Source organism: Mus musculus, chromosome 8, assembly GCF_000001635.26.
Source record: "Mus musculus strain C57BL/6J chromosome 8, GRCm38.p6 C57BL/6J".
Lineage (NCBI taxonomy): Eukaryota > Metazoa > Chordata > Mammalia > Rodentia > Muridae > Mus > Mus musculus.
The window spans coordinates 47,242,684-47,261,752 of record NC_000074.6 but is presented as its reverse complement, the minus strand read 5'-3'; the positions used below and the strand labels follow the sequence as shown (position 1 = coordinate 47,261,752).

General features: G+C 43.1%; 1 protein-coding gene across 10 annotated transcripts in view; it reads left to right on the top strand.

Annotated features, from left to right (window-relative positions):
• Positions 1-19,069, top strand: part of Stox2 (storkhead box 2) — a 233,800-nt gene that overhangs the window by 152,095 nt on the left and 62,636 nt on the right. For 2 of the 10 annotated variants that reach the window (XM_017312966.2, XM_030243767.1), the window contains exon 1: positions 1-19,069. This exon is cut by the window's left edge and continues 26,121 nt beyond it. The exons of the other annotated variants lie outside the window; for them this stretch is intronic. The gene's annotated coding sequence lies outside the window, so the exon portion shown is untranslated. 10 annotated transcript variants of the gene reach the window in all.

Sequence of the window (19,069 nt, the reverse complement as noted above, 5' to 3'; positions counted from 1 at the left end):
AGGTCTTCTGTTCCTGTGAGTGTGTGGATAGTGGGGAAAGATCTAGAACAGGGTTAACTGTGATTGGAAGGTCATGCTGTGCAGGGGAAGGGGACGCTGGAATTGCACTGGGAGAGGTGCCTTTAGGTAGACATATGGTTGCTCTGCTTATAGCCGCCTATTACTCAAAGGGCAGTAACAAGAAAGCACAGGTTTTAAATCTAGAGAATAACATAGCAATTGTAGAAGTCATGCCAAATTGTCGAGGGCAGGAGGGGGTAGCTTGGAGAAGTAAGGGCTGTTCCAGGAGTCCGAGCACGAGACAGTGACGGCCTGGTGTAAATGATGTCAGAGGAGAGATGTTCTCTAGAATAGAGAGTTCTCTAGCAAAGGGACAGGGAGGAGGAGTCAGGGGCAGTACCTCCCCCAGGTTCCTGGCTGATAGATCTGTCATTTACTGAGAAGCAGATTATCAGAGTAGAGAGGGTAGCTGGGGGTGGGGTGGGGCAGACCTTGGTGGCTTCCACTTGGGGATATGTAAAGTCTGAAGTCCTCATGCAGGTACACAGGTAGAGCTGTCTGCTAGCTGCTTTGTTCCCCTTGATGTGTTAATCTGAAAATCTGCTTGCTCATACCGATACTGTTGCTTATTACTTTTAATCCCTATAAAGATTTGCTGCGATTCACTGAAGGGCTCACATCAATCTTGAATAATTAGCTACTGTTTTGAGCTTGGCAGGGCGTGGGGGGAGGGGGGAAGTAGTATGGCCGCCCCTCCTGAAGCAGCTTAAATTTGGCTCTGACTCTGGGGAAGCCAGCCTCCTACAACAACCGTGTTTCCCAGCTCCTTGTCAGAACATGGAAGGTGTGGGTGGATCTGCAGCTTTGGGCCTCAAGGAATGTCCCACACGAGGGCTCCACATCTCAGCAATATTTATAGCTTTGTGCAAAGTAGTACTTCAAAATTGCTCGTATTTATGAAGTACTTATTCTAAAGCCCGTGCTTTTTCACCGTCCCTTAGGTTATACATGGAAGAGGGTAAGAGACAGGTTTTTATTCTGACTGGCAATAGGAAGTATTGAAATTGAATATGGCTCTCTGAATGATTTATTAGTTAGTGTTTATATTAGCCTACTGTTTACATTTTTAATGTGCATTCAATTGAAAGTAATTCTCGTTAAGCTCTTGGATAATTTCCCAAGCAGATTATCAGGTTCACACTCGGTATTTATTTGAGTTTGTGGACAGATGCAAATAGTATGTTAATACCTATCCCCAAAGTGTTTTCAATGATACTGATTGAATTTGGTAATGCAGTCACGCAAAGGGCATAATTGGGAGTGGCTTTTCTTCATCATGTCTAAGTCCTGTAGAAACTGAAGGTTTTGGATAAAAATCCATACGGAACCAACAACCAAAACCCCAGGGAAGTTATATGTATAATAACTGTATCTAACTCAGGTGTTTCCGTTTTGAGCGTGGTCATTAGAATTACAGTATTTTACGCTTGGAAGAACATTTATGATTTACTCAAACGCTATGTCAATGTCCACTCTCCGAAAGGATTTAAGAAGTCCTAGGGAGAGATGCATAAATATTATGTGATCCAAAAGTTAAATAAGTGAAAAATGGAGAGGAGAAAGTAATAATGAAGACGATAATTTTAATTATGAGCTGGACTTGACAGGCAATACCTGTAATTGTAGCACCAGGAAGACAGACACAGTAGGTTAAAGGCTAGCCTGGGCTATATATCTGGCCAGTTGGAAAGCTGTGTGTGGAATGCTCAAGGCTGTACCTTAGAGTATCAGTCCTAAAACAGAAACAAGCAGAATATTTAAGTAGTGGACTGGGAGGTATCACTGGGAGGTATGTGATTTCAGCTGGAAGATTAAGATGTAAATATTATGTTTTATCGAACATAATATTTTCTCTCCTGTCTAGCTGGCTTCATTGTCTTCTAAATCAGGTCAAAAGGACCCATTCAACTACCTTGATCTATGCATATAGCATTTTTTAAGTCTATGTTTTATATACATTGTCCTCTATCTCTTACATGCCTTTTATTCTTATGCCTTGCACTGACTTATCCAGTAATACAACAGTTAGTGGCAGAATGAATTAAAACAAAACTCCCCAGCCTCCACTCGACTAACTGTTCACTGAAGGAGTGTGGTGGGTTCTCACCCATGTGGCCTCAGCAAACCTTTAAAGAACAGCTTTTATTTTTCAGAAACACTTTGGCAATGCCTTGTAACCTGTTCTGACATAGAGTGGACACACATGATTGAAGACAGTTAGCATGCCAACAGCCAGGGCTTTACTTAGGAGTCACAAAGAAGTTTCTTCTCGGTAACCCTGTTAGCAGCACCATGATTGCTCATGCGCACTGGTCTAGCTGGGCTTTCTGGACGGACCCTGTCTTTTCCATCGCCACTGGCGACTTTGATGTATAAAATGCGCTGTCTCTTGCGGAACCATTTTCCAAGTTCGGTCATCGTCCTACACAGCTCCGCTTCCTTGAAACCAGACCAGTTTCCAGCTCATCTGTAAAATGGAATTGCAAGCGCAGATAACCACAGATTTCCAACAAGACACTGGCAAGCCCACTTAGAAACTACACATTGGTCCGGGAGTGGCTTTAACTATAGCACTCTGATGGCAGAGGCAGAGGGACCTCTGTGAGTTCAAGACCAACCTGGTCCAGTTCTAGGTTAGCCAGTGCTGCATAGTGGGACTCTGTCTCAAACAAACAAACAACAGCAAACAACAGAAGGAAGTCAATGGCAGGAGTGATGAGTCTGTCCTAATCAAAACAGAACCTGAAGCAACTGGGAGCCTTAGCTACTAAGTATTAGTGACAGCTTCAAGCAAGGCTCATGTGCTGGGCAAGGCTCACCTACGTTCCAGTGAAAATGTGCCATCTCACTGACCCTTAAGAAAGAGAACAGTCTCATTATTTAGGGTCACCTTTCCCTTAGGCCTACCCTGTAATGCCAGGGAATCAATTCCATAGAAAATTATAAGGTAAATCTGTCTCCCTGTTGTGGGAGAGGTGGAGGGAAACTCAGGTGAGGGTGGCAGATGGTGGCTGTGATGGTCAGGGGCAGGGCATGGGTGGTGGTGGGGGGAATGAATGATTCCATGCTGTGAAGAAATTAGATCAAACGTTGAATCTAGCCCAATGTTTGTCGCAACCCTGTACCTCTAGGTCTTGGAATAAAGCCAAACGGCAACTTTTTTCTCCTTTCTAGTTATGATGGTGTGGGTATGTCAGGAGGGAGAGACAGAGGGCTGAGGAGCAGGAAGAACCTCTTTGTTCCTGGTTTTTAAGGTAGAGAACTTTATAGTCAGTGTGTTCTGATCCCACTTGACATGAACCCTTTTGCCTTTGAGATCCAGGTCCAATTGCATTTTGAAACATTCCATCTAGGACAAAGGAGTACTGTGTGAAAATTGAAGATAATTTATTCTAGGAATTGCAAACAATACACATGTAGGTACATTGTAATCTGGAACCTTCACTGCAGTAATCCAGTGTCTATGAGTAACTCCCTAATAAGTGTTTCTGCATCTTCAAGCTTAGGCAAACAAACTTTTCCCAGAGCTCCTAGACTCCCTTCTTCCTTCCTCCCTCCCCGAACCTGTAGCTATTCTGGTGACTAGCAAGCCCCAGCTATCCTCTGGACTCCTCAGAGCACTAAGGTTACTAGAACAGGTGACCATGCCCAGCCCCTCCCTCCCTTTTTGTTAAACAGGGCTGGAACTTGCTGCGTAGACCAGGCTAGCCTTGAATTCACAGAGATCTCCCTGCCTCTTCCTCTCAAGTGCTGGGATTAAAGGTGCTTATTATTGTCATAATAGTAAAAGAAAGGGGGGCACTTTTCTTTTGGCTTGTCATTTCAATCTTTGCTCTGAGTAGTTTCTGTTGTACTTTACAGTGGTGTCTTTCTTCACGTGCAGTTTGAGACACGTTGGAAAAATGACTTCATCTAAAGTTGATGAAACAAGAAGTCACTGGGTTGGAGGCTCAGTCTAGAAACACTTCTTAGCTTTCCGCACATGTGGATTTCTTTGTGTGAGAGACACAGATTTTTAATTATCCTCCCCTTTCCACTTTTCTTAAAGAATTGTGCTTTTTCTCTCATGTTGTTGAGGCCTCTTCTGCCCCACCTCACCCCACAGGGATCTACCCTCTATGTTTTTTTTTTTTTTTTTTTTTTTCAAATGTGAAAGCTTTTGCGTGAACATTTTGGCTTTCTAAACTTGTGATTTTTTGGAGACAACAGGATGATTATTTTAAAAATGTGTTCTCTGGGTTGGCGAGATGGCTTGCTGTGTAGAGGTGCTTGCTGCCAACCCTTGAGAAGCTGACTTCAATCCTGGAACCCACATGGGAGGAGAGAGCTGACTCCAGAAAGTTGTTCTTTGATCCCCGCCAGAGCAGCTTTGTTGCCACACCAAGGGCATTAACTGCTACTCTTTTTTTCTTAGGAACAAACAGAACAAACCTTGTCTTCATTAGACTGAATATTTTTATTTGGATCTTAGTATACATCACTGTTCTTTCTGAACTGTCAAACCCATTCATCTTAGTGTTTTATACATTAAACTTTTTTCTCATAATTGTCTAATAAATCCTTACTGATGACTATCATGTCAAAGAAACCACATGTCATTCCGGGGGCTGACACAAAGGTAAAAATGGACATATGAGCTTGCTTTTGTGTGTGTGTGGTATCTGGTATGGCTGACTAGCCACTTTATAAAACAAAGTTAGATCTAATTTATTCTGCATGGGTGAGGGGTGAGGATAATGAGCTAGCTAAAAAATAATAATATAAGAGCCGGGTGTGGTGGCGCACACCTTTAATCCCAGCACTCGGGAGGCAGAGGCAGGAGGATTTCTGAGTTCGAGGCCAGCCTGGTCTACAAAGTGAGTGCCAGGACAGCCAGGGCTACACAGAGAAACCCTGTCTTGAAAAACCAATATATATATATATATATATATTACACACATATATGTATATATATGTGTAAAATTATCTTTTCATGTACCAACTCATTTTACCACGTAAGGTGGCATAGTTGAATTAGGGTTTCCATGTGCAGGCAAAATCTTGAGTAATACACATTCATTCATTTATTCATTCATTTCATTCATGATAAGTAATTCTTATTCATTTCTCCGATTCCCAAATTCACTCTTCAGTTCTTTACTGTTTCACAATATATAGGATATAGTTCTTTTTCTTTTTCTATTTCCTTTTTGTTTTTCTTTATTTGGGTTTTTTTTCCAGGTGACTATGACTAGACCTGGAATTACTATGATAGAAAATAGACCAGGCTGGGCTCTAACTCACAGAGATCTGCCTGCCTCTTTTTCTGAAGTAATGGCATTAAAAGCATGTGCCACCGCACGGAACCATATTTCTTGAATGCCACATTTATGTCCCAGGGGTACACTAAGGGCATATAGTGAAGAGCGAGGTGCTAAGTGTATTTATGTTCTGTGGTTAAAGTATTCACACAGTACGTTTTGCACAGAAAGCCATTGGTCCATGATGTTAGCATCATGGAGTTTATATATTCTATGTCAGAAAGCCCCACGGGAAAGAACATGGAGATGGCATGTAGATCAATGGATTGTGACTTTTCGTTTGTACACTTTGGTTAGGGGAGGTGTATGACATTTCTGTGATGAGAGAATGATCCTGTTGACAGTCAGTATATCGTGATGTCCACCAACCTATTCTTATTCTTAAGCTATTAGAGTGCATGTGTTGAATGCTCTGTCCCCAACAAATTACGGAACATGGCTGGTCCTCAGGGGTATTTAGTGCATCAAAAGTGTTTAAAGCCATCAAGGATTGATGAGTAATTAGTCTTCACGCCTAATGTGTAAACAGCAGAGGGATCTTTGATTTGGGTTCAATGTAATTTTAATGCTAACAGCCCTGAGATCAGCAGCCAGCAGTTAAATAAACTTTGACACTTGGTGCAGACCTGTCAACGAAGGCATAATCCAATTTACTATTGATTGATCAACCGGTTAATTTCCTTTCTGTTGAGACATTTGTAAAACACTTATTTTATACACAAATGGCATGGGCATGTGCAGAGCTTCTTGTTTTGAGCATCCTAAGGAGGGGTGGGGACAATAATAGGAGAAAGATAAGAAAGCTATTTGGGCCATTGAGGAGCTCTTATCACCCATTCTGTTGACCAGTTATCTGATGTCAGATCTGGGTCCCTTCTGGACTGGAAGAGTCAGTCCAGACTCTGACCCTCCGGGAGACTCCTGTGAGACTTGTGCAGCTCCTCCGGCCCCCAGGGATTGATCCCTTCAGTGTGTTCTGTCTCTTAAAAACAAAGCATTTCATGTCGTATGATGTACATTTGTAAGTTGACTTTTCAGGCACTCTCAAGAGAGCTCGGAAGATACAGTTGTTTACACAATTTGGGACAATTACTGTGTCGACATGACCCATTAGAGAGGACCTTTGTAGAAGGGCAGAGCCAGGGCCAGTTCATAGGGAACCCAGATACATCACACTTACAAAGATTTTGCCTGTTGTATGATTTTTTTTTTAAATGTATTCTTGTATGCTTTGAAATAAGGAGTTTTTCTTACTCTTTTTCCCCCCACCCATTAAAAAAAATTCTGTGCTCTGCATAGCTAGGAAGGCATTACTTACCAGCTTGTTGGACCCTTGAATTCCAGCTTACAATAGCAGCGTTTACTAGTAGTTCTCAACCTGTGGGTCTCGATCCCTTGGGGGTGGTCACATGACCCCTTTCACAGGGATCGCTTAAGCCCATCAAAAATCACAGATATTTACATTATGATCCATATCAGCAAAATTACAGTCATGCTGTGGTAACAAAAACAATGTAATGTAAAAACCATACATTATTGTGTGTGTGTGGGGGGGGTCACCACAACACGAGGAACCGTATTAAAGGGTTGCAGTATTGGAAAGTTGAGAACCACTGTTGTAGGATGTAGTCAGCTTTTAGGATGAGAGAAGCCATGAGATTACAAATCTACTAAAATTCATTAATTCAGATGAAAACAGAGTCAGGAAGAGAACGCTGATTTTACGATAGTAAATCATTCAGCCATTATGACTGTAGGAGATTATATAATAAGGTAATAAGGACTCTGTGTATAAATTCGACAGTACAGGGACAGTGAGGGACATTTTCTAAAATAAGTAAGTGGGGAAGCAGTTAGAGAGATTCCCATGTCAGCCTTTGGCTTCCATGCGTGCAAGCATGGGTAAGTGCTTCTACACACACACACACACACACACACACACATACACACAAACTCTCACCCACATACACACACATACACACACACACACACATACACACACACACACACACACACAAACTCTCACCCACATACACACACATACACACACACATACACACATACACACACACACATACACACAAACTCTCACCCACATACACACACATACACACACACACATATACACAAACTCTCCCACATACACACACATACACACACACATACACACACACATACACACACACATACACACACACACATACACACACACACATACACACAAACTCTCACACACATACACACACACATACACACATACACACACACATACACAACACACATACACACAAACTCTCACCCACATACACACACATACACACACACACACACATACACAACACACATACACACAAACTCTCACACACATACACACACACATACACACATACATACACACACATACACACACACACACACACCCCACCCATGGCCTACTTCTGTAGAGCACTGTACAATTACAGATTCAAAGTTGTCTCAAATCCTTGAGAATCCCATGTGTTGATACACAGAACACAAACATGTAAGTGCATTTCTTTTTAAAAACAAATGTTCTAAGCAGATATAGGATGCAGAGAGAAGTGAGTCTCCCTAGGACGCTGAGAATATGTGACAGAAAGGTTGCCAGTACTAAGTCGAAATATGATTATAATTACAATTTTACTAGCTCACTCGTGTTGCTGAGCTAGCCTTTATACTCAGTGGTGCACAGTGACGACTGAGCTGTCCAACCATGTACAACATACATGTCCCAGCATACACGCCTTTCGGGTTTGTCGCTGGAATACTTGATCCTTGGCTGGTAGCTGAGTCCCGCAAACTCTACTGAATAGCGTATCCCAATACAACTTTAAGAATATATCATTACTCATCAGATATTTATTGAGTACACATTTAAAACACACAGGTGAAAATGTCCCCTGGGTTTAAATTCTCTATTTGCACCTGGGCACCTCAAGATGCCAAATAATAAAGAATATTTGGAGGAATATATTTATCCAGCAAATTACGGAGCTTCTTCCTATCAGAAACCTATCTTTTATTCATTTAACAAATATTTATCTAATATCTCCCACGTCCAGGCCTTATGCTCAGTACTACATCAACAAAAAGAGATTGCCACAGTTACACAGCGATGTATGATGTCGTGCCGTTAATTCAGCATTTGGGTCTGTGCACTTAAACACACCACATGCTGTTTGTATATCACATATTGCAAATGTCAGAGTATTTAAGAAAGTACGGGGAAGATCAACATCCATTTCCCGAGAATGATTGACTCTGGCTGTGGAATTCAGTGCCGTCCGTGCCTTTACCTAATATGAAAAAGAAATATTAAAATATTTCAGTAGTTATTTTGATGGGGTGGCTATCCAGGTGTCTTCTAGCAATACTTCTGGCATGGTTGTATAGTTGTATATTTTCTTCCAAATGTGGAACATATGTGAGAATTACAGTTGTAGAATTTGGGTGACGACGGAGCTAGAAGAGGCATGGACAGACATCATTCTAGCATGTAGTCATTCCCCATCGAGAAAGCAAGCAGAAAAGTGGACTGACTGACTATTGATCATCATGGCTTCATTTGGTAAGCTTTGCAGCGCTAAATCGTTTGTTCTTCAGATCTTCTGTATCATTTTCAGGTCGCCTCCCTATAGGAGCAAAACTCAGCTGTGCTGCCTGGGTCCGTACGATGCCTGGAGGTGACATTTGCATATGAGAGACTTAGCCTTTCTCCAGGGAAACAAGTTTTTATGAAAACAAAACAATTCCATTTTCTCGGGTGGTTACACGTGTCTCAAAAGCACGGAGCAATTCCATTTAGCATGCTATACAGCAATGTTATTTTACATTCTTGAAACCAAAGCGCACCATTCTAGTGGAGACAAAAGACACTTGTCAGGTAGGCTCTGACTAAGACATTGCTTGTCCCCATTCAGAACTCGCTTTTATCCTTAGTGTGCTTCGATAGGACACACCATTTTCTCTTTTCTTGGTAAAAAATTATCGTCATCTTATCCCCCTGCAGAAGAGATTCTCTCAAACTCTTAAAACAAAGAAAAACATACCAACTTTAGACGTGAAATAATGTTCTAAATCCAAATGAAACAATATTGAGTGTAGCCACACAGTTCCCCTAGGACTACAGCATTTTAAATGGTCGATTTTTAAAACATTTTCAATGTTAATGGGTGTTTGGGGTTGGCAGTTTTGGAAAGAACCAGCTACGGTTTCCTAGGAATTGCCAGTCTTGGCCTCAAACAATGGAATACATGAAATTGGTGGGACCCAAGCCCACACACACACACATACACGTTTCATAGTTTCAGATGACCCTTTAGTCTTTGGCGTTTTAGATGCTTTTCTTGTTACTCTGACCCATTGCCTGACAGAATCATCTTATGGGGAGGTGAGACCTACTCTGGCTCACAGTTAGGAGTCCACGACACATCATGGTGGGAAGGTGTGGTAGCTTGGCTCAGGTGGCGACCTATAGCTGTGGCTTTTCCCTGTCTTGGTAGATCCAGAGGCAGACAGGACTGAAAACAAGTAGGTCAACCCTCACTGTTTGTTGTTCTTGAGTAGCTTTCGTCCATCAGCTAGGCCCTCATCCCAAGGGTACCATAACCTTCCAAAATGGCTCCACCCAATGGGGACCAAATGTTCAGACACTCCAGCCTGTGGGGGAAAGGAGGTCCACGTGCAATATCGTAGCAGCGTGGTAAAATAGTGACTAAAATCCTGGAGTTTCTCAACTGATTGACTTGCATTCAGGGTCTCCATCCAGCCTTCATTTACTGTGTCATTTATTTAAATGACGTCATTTCTCTTAACTTCAGTTTTCTCACTTGTTGATGGTCATTGTAGTAACTTCCCCAGCGAAGAATAAATGTGATTTTTATTTTTTGTGCAAAAGGTGCCAGCTCTGAGAAGGACGCCAGTAATAAGTAACCCTTAAGGATTGACTTTGGTATTTACTGGCTTATTTGTTAAGTCGTTGGGGGAGTGGGTTTGCACTCGTATCTCAGAAAACACTCATCCCTAGGTCTGTCTGCCCTCAAGGGCTCCTTGGTTATGGACAGAGCTCTGTTCTGCCAGCTTTGATTTCTCTGTCCTTCTGTTGCTCTGTGTGTAAGAGCACATAAGATGTCTCGTGAGGATAAAAAGTAATAGTTGCTTTATTGTTCAGTTTCCAATAGATGCTGTCCCTCCTGCCTCTGTGCTGCCTCCCCCTCCCCTTCCCCTGCCCCTCCCCTTCCCCTGCCCCTCCCCTTCCCCTGCCCCTCCGCCACTCTCTTTCTGATTTAGCTTTCTGGTTTCCTGACTTAGAAGGCCTTTTCCACTTCCTCCTTCTGATACCTTTCTCGTCACTCTTGTGTTTCCATAGTCTTCAGACAGAGCGCAGTGGTCCCAGCCTGTGTCCTGGTGCAGGTTAACTGTGATAATCGTAGTATGTGCAAAACTGGCCTATTTATTCTGTTTGGAGCACAAGGGAGAGAGGTGATTGGCAGGTACATGGAGCCTTATTTCTTTTCTCTCTCTCTCTCTCTCTCTCTTTTGTTTTTTTTTGTTTTTTTTGTTTTTTTTTTTTCGAGACAGGGTTTCTCTGTGTAGCCCTGGCTGACCTGGAACTCACTTTGTAGACCAGGTTGGTCTCGAACTCAGAAATCCGCCTGCCTCTGCCTCCCAAGTGCTGGGATTAAAGGTGTGCGCCACCACGCCCGGCTGCCTTATTTCTTTTCAAAAAGGAGAAGCCAATAAATTATTTTGAAGTCACACGTATACTGTTTGCCCTTAAATTACTAAAGAACGTTCCTTTTCTCCTTTTCTCTTCCCCCTTCTGCTTTGCTGCTTGAAACAGGGTCTCACTGTACAGCCCGGGGTGGCTTTCTGGCCACATCTTGCCTCTTCCCCTGAGCTCTGGGATTGTGGGCATGTGCCACTATGTCCAGCCCTTACATAGTCTTTCAAAATTGATGGGTGGATTATTTTCCAGTTTACCTCTGTGTTACTGTTAGCTCAACACAGTTGGGGGACAATCACTAGAGAGGAATCCACTGCTCTTGGGGCTGTTGGTTTGGTGACTCTTTGGCCTCTGGGCAAGCTATTAACGTATTAATGCTTTATGCTTAGACTGATACAACGAGAGATGGCTCGCAGGGGTGCTGAGGGGACTAGAGCCGGGAGAAAGGAAGTGGTACCCCTGGTACGTAGATGGTGCTCGGCAACCATGTTGCATCTTTTCTTCTTTTTGTCCCTGATGGAGCCATTGCTGAGACAATAGTAGTAATTGTGGGAGATGATGAACACAGAGTTAGGTGCTGCTCGAAAACTAAAGTTCTGCACCTTGATATCATTGGGGTCTGTGAAAATGTTCAGGTGTTTTCATGGATGCACTAACATTGCTGCTGGTATCAGAGTCGGAGTGAGACAGTATTTACTGCCGCCCTTAAGACCAGAAGACCAGGTAAAGTAGGAAAAGGAAGATACAGAGTGGAAGGAGAGGAAGATGAACTCAGCAGAGCTGGGAATCTGCTTGGTGGTGGAGTGCTTGCCTAGTGTACATGAGGCTCTTGGTTTGGTCCCACAAATAAAATGGACAAGACCTAGGAGGCAAGTTCCTAGGTCCACACAAAGCAGGTTTTTTAATCAATCACGCCACTGATTCTGGACACAGATCCAGGAGTGTTTTCTATATTATTTGTTTGTTTGTTTGTTTGTTGGCTTTAGTTAAAAGCTGTGATAATCCTAATATTTGGGTTTGGGGATTTCTGTACTTTATTCATTTTAGCACCAGTGCATTTCAGGTTCTTCAGAGGACTCTGTTAGTGCTATTTTCTTACGGAGTGGCTTATCACAGGCTGGCTGCCTCACACCTGGTACAGGGTGCTTCGTGCTTCCAAGTATAGCTTTGTTCTGTTCAGCATTCATGTCCCATGTCACCATGCCACCTCTGTTCACCTCTCACAGTGTCCCTCCAAAGTTTAAGGCCTCCCTTAGAGTCAAAAGCTTTTCATTTCAGTCGGAACACACCGTCACAGGGCATTTTTATTGTATTTGATAAATGTGATAAGTGTATTGCACTCTTACTACATTCTATTGTGTCCCAGGGAAACTGACATTCAGTTTTTATTTATTCTTGTAGATTCAGACCTCTATTTTCTCATCCACCCATCCACCCACCTATCCATCCACCCATGCATCATCCGTCCATCCATCTAGTCATTTCATTCAGCTTGTGTTTGTGAAGACTTACTATGTATCTGGCAGTGGTGTAAATGTGGAAGTCATTTGAGCGTACTGTCTTGTAAGCAAAGTGGAAATGGTGCCTACCTTCACAGGCTGATGGCGTCATTGGGGTGGGGTGCAGAGAGAAGGGAGCACTTGGATTGATAGATCTCCACATGAAATATCCAGTGATGAGAAGTCCTTGAAGGTCTTCAGTAGAGAAATGGCACCAGCAGGCCCAGTTGTTGACAGGCTCTCTGAAGTATGGACGGGGGATGTTATGGGGCCACACAGCACATGAAACCCTGCACCCCAGGAACTTATGATATGTAGCAGGGGCAACCCAGGCAATACAGGGCAACATCAGTGTCCCAGGGGAGGAGGCTGTTGGAACCTAAGATTGACAGTAGAGGCTCAGAGTTCTTCGAAGGAGTCTGGGTTGAGGAGGAGGAAATGGCTCTGAAGCACTCCACTTGGAGCTAGGAACTGAGGTCACAGTTTGAAGCCATGCTGAAAAGGTGCCAGCTTCCCTAGAAGAGAAGGGCATGGGCATTGAAGTCTTCATTCTGGGAGGGCAGCAGGGTCACACAGGGTAGATAGCACAGAGAGAAACAGAAGAAAAGAGAAAGAGACACGAGAAAAGAAACTGGCAATTGGCTCCTCACGGAGATCCTCATTCATGGTTTGGAGGAAGAGAGCCTCTTTGCAGTGCTTAAGAAAGAAGACAGTTACTGTCCCCAGTGGTTTATTAGAGTCCTTCTAAGTCCTCACACATTATTAAAGTGGTTTGGTTTTCTGTGGGATATCCAACGCTGGGCTTCCTGACATTTTTTTTTCCTCAGAACTTTCCCATACAGAGAGAATGTATTTATGAGTTTTCTCAAAAGGCAAGAGAAGCAAGTGAATGTCAGAGAATCTACTATCGCTACAGAAGAACAGTGTTCTAACAATGGTCTTATGAGAGAGAGAGAGAAAGAGAGAGAGAGAGAGAGAGAGAGAGAGAGAGATCTTAAAGATGGTAATACCACATTTCGCCTGTTATCCATGATTCAGAGAATTCTCTTTAAAAACAAAAACAAAAAAGAACCCCACCCCTAAAACACCTTTACTAATGTTATTTTTATCCCTAAAATTCTTGAGTTTGGAGTTTTAATGTAATGGTTTTGAATCAAGTATGATCATGTTTAAAGGTATGTACAAATCTCATCCGTCTGTGTTAGGTTTCCTTTCTCCAGAGTAATTTAGTTGAGAATTTTCCATTAAATAATATTTTCATTGACAAAATGTGCAGGCTCTTAAAATTGTCAGGCTGACTAGAGTAAACGGGAAGAGAATTTTAAGAGCTGTGGTGTAGGAAGAAATTACATCTCTCCACATCCCAAATCTTGGGGAACCCATGTTAGTGGCTTTGTGACTTTGGGCTTCACGAACTTAAAGGGAGGCTCATGGTCAAATTACTAGGGGGAGATGCTGGGTCACACAAATGGAACCCATCTGTCTCACTACAGGACAGGAGCCTTACATCTGCTGGCAGTGAGGGGGTGACCTTCTGAGAGGCTGAAACATGGAGTGTTTTCCAGATTGGTTTCACCATAAAACTACTTTTAAAAAAAGAAGTATTTAAAAAAAAAGTCATGATGTGCGTGGGCCTGCACACGTGCGCGCAAACACACACACACACACTCTCTCTCTCTCTCTCCTCTCTCTCTCTCTCTCTCTCTCTCTCTCTCTCTCTCTCTCGCACACGCAGTACCAGAAAGCCTAGAAGAGGGCATTGGATCCCCTGTAAGTGGTATTGGAGGTTGTGAGCCATGTGGGTCTGGAATTGAACGTGGGTCATATGTAAAAGCTATAACCTCTCTTCTAACCACTGAGTTGTTTCTCCAGTCCCTGGCACCATTTTTGTTTGAGGAATTTACTTAGGAAATGCTACTCTTTGGTGAAACAGGTTGGGAAAAGTGGGGTGCTGGGTATCTCCTTACCCCACACTTTTTTTTTTACTCTTGCATCTTTGCATTGTTAACTATCTACTTAATAACCATCTTTTCCTGTTACCAGAGGCTTTGGAGAGAAGGGCCTATGTACAGAGAAGGGCCTCTCTCTTGCTCCTGTTGTACCTCACTGGCAATCCCAGGCTCTCACTAATCACAGTACGAATAATAGTTAACTGAATTGAGCTTTCCCCCACTCCCCAGGGAATATGCAATTTTTGAGCTATGCATTTTTTGGCATTTTTTTATACAAAAAAAACCCCACACACTTGGGATTTAAAAGTCGGTCAAATTAACACAGCTAAACACATGCAGGAGAGCAGAAGTTCTCAGGGAATGTTCACTAATGGACTACTGAAATTTCCTCTACTCTCGCACAAGGAACATTCTGGCCAGACCTCATACTTCCCTAAGAGGTATTTGAATGTAGTTTTAGTTTTTCACAAAATCCCACTGAGTTCCTGGTTCCCTCTTTCGATTCTGCTTGACATTCCCAAGTCTGCCTGGTATTTCTGTTCCAGACTGTAAACTGTCCTTTGCCTGGTTGGAAGGTAGTTAGGTTACCCCAAGCGTTCTAAATCTGTAGGTCAAGACCCCTTCACCAAACCTCTATTTCTAAAAATATTTACATTATGATTCATAACAGAAGCAAAATTACACTTATGAAGTAGCAATGAAATAATGTTATGCCTGGCGTCACCACAATGTGAGGAACTGTATTAAAGGGTCGCAGCATTAGGAAGGTGGAAAGCCACTGAGGTAGAGAAATGGGGATTTGTCTGCAGTGTTTTTATGATGTCTTTGGGTGGAGGGAGCTGAGGAAGGAAGTCCAGTAGATAAGAGCACTTGCTCCGCAGGTATAAAGACTTGAACCCAAATCCCCAACGCTTACATAGAATGCTTCACGTGTCTGTGACCTCAGCATTGAGGCAGGGAGAGCTTACAGGCTAGTCTAGTTAAAACAGCGAGCTTGTGATTCGGGGAGAGACCCTATCTTGAGGCAATGAGACACAGCGGATAGAAGACGGCAGTAGATGTCTCTCTCTGGTCTTCTCATGGGAGGCCATGGGTGCCTACACTTGCACACTTACATGATACACACACACACACACACACACACACACACACACACCTAAGGTTGTTGTTTTTTGGTTTTGTTTTGTTTTGCAGTCATCGTATGGTTCTCAGTCTCAGGTTGCACTTTACTTTTAAAGAGACCTAAATTCTAGAGACTTGCTATCTGTTTCTTCTCCTTTGATTTTTTTATTTCTTGCAAAACAAGCAATGATGTAAATCAAACGGGTACCAGTATACAGCTCACCTCAGTTTACTGTTGACATATGGTCGGATTGGTGGGCTCCATCTCTTGGTCTTTCTAATGTCTGTCCCTCTAGATAGCAGTTGCAAACTTCATCACTGCCCACCCATGTATCAGCGGTACATTTCCTGAGGAAAAGGACATTATTTTATATAGTGAAACCGTGGACAACAGAAGTCAGAAAGTAAATATTGCTCTAATACCTATAAGCCACTATGAAGTCCAAGTATTAAATTCCCCGTTATCCCAATATCCTCTAGTTAAAAGAAAGTCTAAGCTCTGGAGGCTCTATGTTGTATTCACTTGCATGTTGGTAATCTTTCAATAGCAAATTCCCATTTCCCGTTTGTCTTTTGTTATTCTGACCTTTAGGACATAACATATTCATCATTTCATAGAATACCCCCTCAGTTTGAAGACATGTGGTTATTTCATGACTAGGCTTAGAATAAACACTTTTAAAATAAGAATACCACAAAGACTGCATTACGTAGTTTTGGTGCATAGCTGGGCAAGGCTGAGGAGGCTCTTTGTTTCCCTGGCAGTAACTAAGTGTGATCATTTGATGACGCTGCTGCTGGCTTGCTTTTGCCATTCCTTTCCCCTTTGTATACAATGGAAATCTGTGGATGTCTTGAGGCTGTAAAATGGCTTGTTCTCTGACCATCTTTCCCCTTATGCTTTGACTATGTATCCATTGGTTATTCCTGCCTAGGTCGCTCTCACTACAATGCTGGCTCTCCAGTGGGATGCTTTAATTGCATAGTGTCATCTAAAGTTGGGAATTGCTGTTGGTTTATTTTATTTTTTTAAAGGGCTGTCCATTTCGGCATAGCCCATGATGTCTTGTTTATCTTTACACCACAGTGGAGTTACGGGTTCTTTTTATTTCAGGATGCCGAGTCTTTTGAGGGAGTCCTGTTTATGTTTAGTATCTTCACAGCCATAGAAACCCTCTTAAGTTGGTCCTGACATATTTTCTCTGTGTGTGTGTGTTTTCCCTTGCATTCGGTTTTGGTACAGAAAGTACCAGGTTCACTTACACTCTTTCTGTCCTTCCTACCTATATGTGAGAATCAGTCATTTCTCAGAGAACGCCTGGTTTCTTATAGTAGAGACTATTGAAGACCCTTTTTCTTGAGGGTTTTCAGCAGACAGAACTGGTAACATACGTGAACATAGACACAAATGTTCCTAGAATTTAGGGATAAATCTGGACTCTATAGCCTCTCCTCCCCAATCTATATTCCTCTCCCACAAGGTGTTTACTAGCTTTCTCGGCTTCACTGTACACACAGAGTTCTCTCAGAAGCGCCACGCCCACACCGCCGCCCATGGTCGGTGACTCCACTTGTAATATTTAAAAGTTCTAGTCTCTTCTCACCCATCTGCTCCCCCCCAATTTTCCAGAGTTTTCTGATGGCTTCATCTGCTATCATCTTCTCTTTTGTTTTCGTCTCCCTTTAAAATCCCTCGTACTGTCATCTGGGTGGGAGTTGGGAGGTTCTGTTTGCACTCTACCGTGGTTAACTGAGAAATCCATCCTACGTGCGCCTTCTGTTAGCGCCACGGTCCTCGAAGCCTGGAAGGAAGAAAACAGCCTTCACCTTTGCTAGCTAAGATGGCTCCAGCTGTCATCTCTACCTCGATCTCCCATCCTGTGTTCCTTCCTTACTCCTCGCAGAGGACAAAGTAGGTCCTTGTACAGTGTCCTTGACCATTCTTGACTATCTAAGTGGGCAGGGCTTCTTTCTTTGGTACTCGGAAGTAGACCTTCAGGGATGCAGGCAAGACTACAGAGGGTTTTCCCAGTCCGTGTTCCCCGGGCGGGTCCTGCTCTCCCCTACCTCCTCCTCGGTTACTCGGGGGCTACAAATCTGCCCATTGCGGATTATTTCACACTGATAAAAATGAATAGCACAACCACGGAGGAAACAGAATCCAAGTCGGTGTTCCCAGGCTGTTGTTGCTCTCCCCCTTTTCTCATTTGATTCAAATCAGTGCAGACTGGCCTCCTTCGCAATAGCACTTGCACCTTCTGAACTTCGATGTTTGCTGTCTCTGCCCGTTCAGCTTGCTCAGAGCTAATTGTGTCGGTGGCAGGCTCAGATACCTTCAAATTTAAGATGTTTACCTTCAAAGATGCCTTTGGTATCCTCCCCAGTGACAAAGGTTTGGCTCAGGACGCAGAGGGAATTTTCAGAAAAGACGATGAAGGGAGGAGCCATCATCCTTGAAGCAGTTGGGAATGTTGGATTTATTTCTCTTTGCTTTGGTAAACAAAAGCTGGCATTTCTTTCCATGGGTTCTCAGCGGTGGGGCTGCCACCTTGGTAGAGACTGGTGGGCAAATGGAACCCATGCAGTAGGTTGCCAGCCTGGCGATTTTTGCCAGAACTTCTCTAAGCACTTGCCATATTGGCAGTGCCCCCTCCACCCCCCAATCCTCTCTGTGTTTGTTTATTTATTTATTTATTTATTTACTCACTCACTCTGCTTGCATCGTGGAATTCTGGGTAAAGCTGTTTTAAGTCAGAATCATGTTAAAACAACAACATTTAAGAGAACATTTTGACCAAGAACAATGCAAATATTGCAACATACGTAATCTATGCCAAATTGGCTTACAGATTTCAAAACAGGAAGAGTGTTGTTAGCGACGTTCATGGTTTGGTTTTGCTTTGCTGCAGATTAGGTTTAGCGACAAATTCCATCTGGCTACAGCTACATGCAGTCTCTCCATTGATTGGTTATATTGGGACTTCATGGGAGTGTCCTTCAGTTAGCTTTTCCCAGCATTTTTTAAAGCTTCATTGAAGAAAAAAATGGGGTGGGGGGGACGGGGAGGGAGAAAAGAGAAGGACCCTGCATTGTTTTAATTTGCGTCCAACATGCAAAACATAGTTCTAAAATTTTAATTAGCTAAGTGAGCGGTGAAAAGAAAAAAAAAAGTAATAGAACAAGCCTCGGTGAGCAGCTGGGATGTGTTGCCATGACAACAAGTTCAGCAGGGCTGCCAGCGAGCATGTCAATGGGTAATATTGGGAGAGGGCTTTGCAACAGTGCCTGCTAGCCACAATGTGATTGGTCACGCCTCTGTTGTCTTTGTGTGAACCGGTGGATGCTGGGTAAGACCCAGAGTGAATGCTCAGCTTGTCTCAAGGCTGCAATGAG